This window comes from Lactuca saligna, chromosome 3 (assembly GCF_052625555.1).
Source record: "Lactuca saligna cultivar CGN05327 chromosome 3, ASM5262555v1, whole genome shotgun sequence".
Lineage (NCBI taxonomy): Eukaryota > Viridiplantae > Streptophyta > Magnoliopsida > Asterales > Asteraceae > Lactuca > Lactuca saligna.
Genome location: NC_136419.1, coordinates 179623323 through 179629300, shown reverse-complemented (window position 1 = coordinate 179629300; position 5978 = coordinate 179623323). Strand labels below are relative to the sequence as shown.

Here is a 5978-nt window from a genome sequence, read left to right as displayed (position 1 = left end):
TATCAACACAATTCTAACATGGAATCCTAATTTGCTTTTACCAACATTTTTTAAATTAAGTCCCTAAGTAATATTTTTGGTATGCAACAATTTTTTTAAAAAATTAGCCTAAATTAAGATTCTAAATTTTCTAATATGTGACCAACCCCCTATCCCACACTTATTTTATGCAATACCCTCATTGCATACTATGCAAAAAATAAAAATGCAAATATAGAGAGAATTAGAACAAACTCCCCTGGGGTAGCAGTCGATAGGTTGATACTCTTCTTTCCAGCTCCAACTTCACTTGACTTTAGCCATGGAAACAGCTCATCCATGACTTGGGCGTCAAAATCTCATGTGGCAGCTCCAAATATGCAGGGAAAACAGTGTAAGATCTTCAAGAATCGATATGAAGGAATAAGTGGTCAAGTGGTACACTTAGCAGCATCAAATCAGCAGTCCTTTTGGTATAAAAATGAATGACTCGTCGAGTCATATATGCGACTCGTCGAGTATAAGCGCGGACATCTTCAAATTCGTGAGAATACAAGGCGACTCGTCGAGTCAGTTTAGTGCACTCGACGAGTAGGCCACTGGACGAAAAAAATGGTATTTTGCAATTGTTCCAGCCTCTAATAAATCTTCTAAATTCCTCCTCACTTCTAGAATCAATTGCTCATGTCCCTAGGGACCGGACTCAAAACTTTGACTCTAACGCTTCCCTTTCTTGACTCTCTTTCACTCGTTATAACTCTTTTTTCTCTACAACTTTAAACCCTTCTATGCAAGCACTCCTAATCGAATTCTGAAAATCATCAAGGCAAACAAACATCAAGCAAAACAGTAAAAGTCTTAACAATTCCAAACACACCAAACAAGAAAAATAAAAATTGTTTAATAAAAAAACAAAAAAAAACTAATCCTCCTCATCATCGTCATGATCCGGCGCTGCTCCACTTCCACTCACGCCGCTCCTTCTCGCATTGATCACGTCATCCCACGGCAGAGTATACGGAAAGTTACCATCATCGATATGCGGAATGTTGAAGTGGTCAAATAATTGAATGTGGGATTGATTGCTAAAGTTGATACCCCGTGCCATTTGATCTTGCAACCGCCTTATCTCAACATTGTACCAATCCATTGGTACTTCATCATTGTCTACTAGAATCACCGGCGGCTCCTCCTCTACATCTTGCTCTCGCCTCGATCGGACCCTCCTTCCCTGCACCTCGGGACCAACAACAGGATCATCATGCGGGATAACATAATGACCACCACCATAGTTCTCAATGATCCTAGCCCTCCTAAAAAGAATGGGATTGAATGGAGGGGTAGGAATCATAGTCATGAAATTCCACACGCCACGGGTCATCAACCCAAACGAATTGGCGATCCATGTGACAAACATACCACCATTAATCTTCGATGTCTTGCGGTCTTTGACCGCACCCTCAGCCAAATATGAAGCCAAACACCAAGGAATATTGAAGAAAATGTCGGGTGTGATAATGCTCCATAAGTAAAAGACATCAAGGTTAGAAACCTTGTCATCATCTTTTCTTTGGTTAATGGTGGTGGAAATAAGGCGATGAATCAGGCGGTGTGTAGGCGACCGAATGCTTCCCTCCTGTCCTGACTTCGGAATGTACACTTTGTTGGCAATCGTATTCCACCAACCCGTGCTCGTCACTCCATCGGGGAACACCTTGTGAGAGCGTTTCATAAATGCACAGAAAATAGCGGTCGAGACCAATGACCGGTCATAAATACCCATCCGACAAGCGAGATCAACCACGGAGCACTGATAAAACTCGCCCCCAAGATAGAAATTGACACTTGTCGGGTGATAGCAGTCATTTCCCCCACTAAAAGATACCGTGGAGAAAAATTCCAAGAAAAGCTCCTGGTACACCGGCTCTTGAATACGGAAGACCCGACTCCACCCATCGCAAACCATCGTCTCCCCCTCGTAAGTAAACTCCTTTAAAAGATAAGGAACCAACTCCTCTTCATAACGCACACTTTGCAACCAACCCCAATCAATTCTATTGGGCACATAAATCTCTTTCTTCCTGACATCAGCTAATTTATTCTTCCATCTCATCATGGTAGACGCGGATTCGATTTGAGGGAAATTTAACCAAGGAAAATCTTCTTGGCGTCCACTGGAACTTTGTCTCCTGTGAAACATTTTCCTGCAAAACAAAGACACAAAACCCAGAAAAAACACAGAAGAAACACAGAAAACTTGAAGAACAATTGAAGAAGATGATGAATGCTTGAGAGAAAAAGTTGGGTAGGAGGCGCACGACGAGTGAGTTGTGAAAAAAAACTAATTTTCTTAGGGTTAAAACCCTAATTATCGGTTGTAATTTTTTTTTCTGTAAATAAAACCGACTCGTCGAGTCAGTCTCGGACTCGGCGAGTCCGGTCGCGATTTTATCCTTTCTTCTGTAATCTTGTTATTTATTTAGAAAAGAAAATGTTTTTCACCCCACACTTAGTCCATATGCACTCTCAAGCAGACATGTCTGACGAATTGGAAGATTAAAATTCTAAAAACGAAAAAAAAATTCAAACAAAACTAAAAAAGGTAAAAGAAAGCAAACTCTAAATAACGGGTTGCCTCCTGCGAAGCGCTTCTTTTTAAGGAGTCGTTAGCTGGACTCCTTCCCGTCTACGTCTCGTCACTTTCCAGCATCGGAAATGCACGCCTAATCTTTTGTGGTTTGTACTTTGTCTTGTAAGTGTGAATCTTCTTTTTGTAAGCCCGTTTTAATTCCTCTTTCTTCTTTTTTACAGCATCATCCTCAGCTGCTTGGGCTTGTCTTCTCCTCTTTTTCTTCTTCACCCCATTCTTTTTCTCCTTCTCTTGCACCTCCTTTTCATCAAACTTAATGACTTCATATTTTGTGAAAGTTCGTGCTCTAGGTTTGGTAATGAAGGGTTGATCAACCTCTACTCTCCTATCCATTGCCTTCTCCTCTTTTTCTGTGTTTACCCCATCTTCAAACGGAATTGCATCAAGACATGCTATATGGACGTGTTGGACTTCCGTATCCATTTCTCCTTCTGCTGTTTGTTCTTCTAAAGAATCATGAAAAATATCCAAGTCCATAATATGCAGAGAATTAGCAACAAGCATATCTAAGTACTCCAAGTTGTTGGTAATTTCGACTGGACTCGTCGAGTCCAGTAAAGTGACTCGGTGAGTCGGATCATATTTCACCATTTCTTCTGTGTTTTCCGAGTCGGCTCCTTCCAGTAGCTTTTGTATCTCTTCCAAGTCCTTGTTAACATCTCCATCCTCTCCAGAAGGTAGCAAAAACTTGCTTGGATCTTTTTCTTGCAAAAGTGCAAGTTCTTTTTGTAGTATCTCATCATCTAAACCGATAAATGAGATCTCTTCTTTCCCTTTCTCTTGTTGCTTGGCTTTTGGTATAGCTCTAAATACCGCTGACTCGTCTCCTACCCTTAATGTTAGTGTAGACTCACATACATCAATTAAAGCACATGCAGTGTTTAAAAATGACCTCCCCAAAATAATCGGAACTTCTAGGTCTTCTTCCATATCAAGCGCCACAAAGTCTACTGGAAAGATGAACTTGTCAACTTTAATGAGAAGATCCTCGCAAACGCCTCTTGGATGAATTGTCGTCTTGTCAGCCAAATGGATCTTCATGTTTACTGGCCTTGGCTCCGGTAAGTTCAGCTTCTTGAAGAAAAAGAGAGGCATCAGGTTGATGCTTGCACCAGAATCGGTCAATGCTTGAGTGACAAGTGCATTTCCAAATTGGCACAGAATTATGATACTCCCCGGATCGCCTTCTTTTCGGGTAACTCACTCAACATTATTTCCGCGACTTCAGCCAAGTCTTTCCTAGCAGCAAAGAGACCCTTTAGTAAGTTAAAATACTTGGGTGTTGTGAGCATCATTTCTACAAATGGCACATTGACTTGGAGGGCTTTAACATGCTTCATAAAGGCTCTATAAGCTTCAACTTTTTCAACAGGCATGGCTTTGATTGGGAATGGCAGAGGGGGATTATATGGCTTTAAGGGGATGACAATTTTGTCATTTACGCATGGACTCGTCGAGTCCATTTGAGGGACTCGGCGAGTCGGTCGGGTTTAGCTGTAGCCGACTCTTCTGTCTTCTTTGTCTTGCTATTGGAGACCCTCTGTGCCTGTGTGAAAATTTTTTCACAGCTGGAAGTCACCATATTCACATTCTCCATTCTTGGATTATTTTCAGTGTTACTTGGAAGTTGACCTGATCTTCTTTCGTTCACTTGATGTGCAAGTTGTCCCAGCTGTTTCTCAATGTTGAGAATGGATTCCTGCTGATTCCTTAACATATTTTTGGTCTCGTGCATTGCAACATCATGATCATTGTGTCTCTTTTCGGACGCGTCTATGAATCTAGTAAGCATTTCTTCTAAATCGGCTTTCTTTTCCATTACCGGTTCTTCCTTTTGATAGAATGTCCTCTCCTTCTGCTTGTATTTCTCCTCCTCAACCTTCTTATATTCTTTGTATGGGAGCCATTCCTTCTTCGGTTTCCGCCAATTCTCGTCGTATCTATCGCCACTTGAGTAAAACACTTGAGCTTTCTTGTTTCCATTTTCGTCCAAATCACAATCCTTGGTGTGGTGGGGTCCTCTACAATTCTCGCATTCAACTCGAATAACATGGATTGTTTGATCCATTTTTGTCATCCTTCTATCTAGACTATCGAGATTAGCTATTACCGCCGCCATGCTATCATTTACCGAGTTCACTGCTCCCCGACTTACTTCATTTCTGGGATTGTGGTATTCTCTAGAATGCTTAGAGAATTCTTCAATAAACTCCTTGATTACCGGAGGCGGCTTTCTGGTGAGCGGGCCTTGTGAATCGAGCAATTGCCTTGTGGTGACATTGACTCCATCATAGAAAATGGAGACCTCTTGTTGGCTACTAAGGTCATGGTGTGGGCAATTTCTTAGCAAACCTTTGTACCTTTCCCAAGCTTCATAAAGATATTCTCTGGGTTGTTGCTCGAAGTTGGCGATGGCTTTCTTCAACTTAGCTATCTTGGAAGGCGGGCAAAATTGGTCTATGAATTCTTCTTTCATCTTGGCCCATGTGGTGACCGATCCAGGAGGAAGTGACTTGAGTCAATCCTTTGCAGCACCCATGAATGTGACTGGGAGCATGCGAAGTAGCTGGGTCTCGCAAGGCACATTTGGTACATTGAAGTAGTCAACCACATCATTTACTTCATCCAAGTGCTTGTAGGCGTCTTCGTGGTCTTTCCCGTAAAAAGGAATCTCCTTGAATTGAGCGAGAATATGGCCCTTTAGCTCGAAAGTAGCGGTTGCGGGAATTGCAGGCTGCACAAGTCACGGGCCGGTGTCATCGCGCATCCTTTTCTTCCATTCCCCCATGGGGACTTCATCGATATTAGCCATAGCGGTAGCTAAATCGTCTTCAAACTCGGATTCGTGCTCGTATGTGGGTTCTTCCTCTTCCTCAGTCTCGTACTCGGTGTCTTCTTGAATTAGATCTTCGATTGTCAAAGAGGCACTGGATGCTCCTGATTTGCTGCTCCTCTTCTTGCTGAAAACGGACTTGAGGTTTTTGAGTGGTGAGTTCTTTGAAGAAGCGGATTCTCCAACGGTTTTGCCATTGCTCCTTCTTAGTGCGGATTCCGGATCTTCAAGAGGAGGGACCAGAGGTGTATCAGACCCTCGGGTCATGAACCAACTGTAACCAAACAAAACAAAATGCGTAAAAAGAACATAAATAAAATAAAAAATTAAAACTGCCAACAGCGATGTACTCGCCGAGTCTGCACGAGTGTACTCGGCGAGTCCAAGTTAAAATCAGAAAAAAAATTTCTAGTTACTATTAAAAACGGTTTTTTTAAAAAAATTATACTACTGACTAAATTACCTTGTAATTAACTTTGTGTAAGATAAATCCCACACAAAGGATCGATTAAATTA

At 41.8% G+C, this 5978-nt stretch overlaps 1 non-coding gene across 1 annotated transcript; it reads left to right on the top strand.

Annotated features, from left to right (window-relative positions):
- Nucleotides 1-4950: 4950 nt before the first annotated feature.
- On the top strand, nt 4951-5057 carry LOC145037956 (small nucleolar RNA R71). The gene has a single exon (XR_013679065.1). It is a non-coding gene; the product is annotated as a small nucleolar RNA R71 (small nucleolar RNA).
- Nucleotides 5058-5978: the final 921 nt, after the last annotated feature.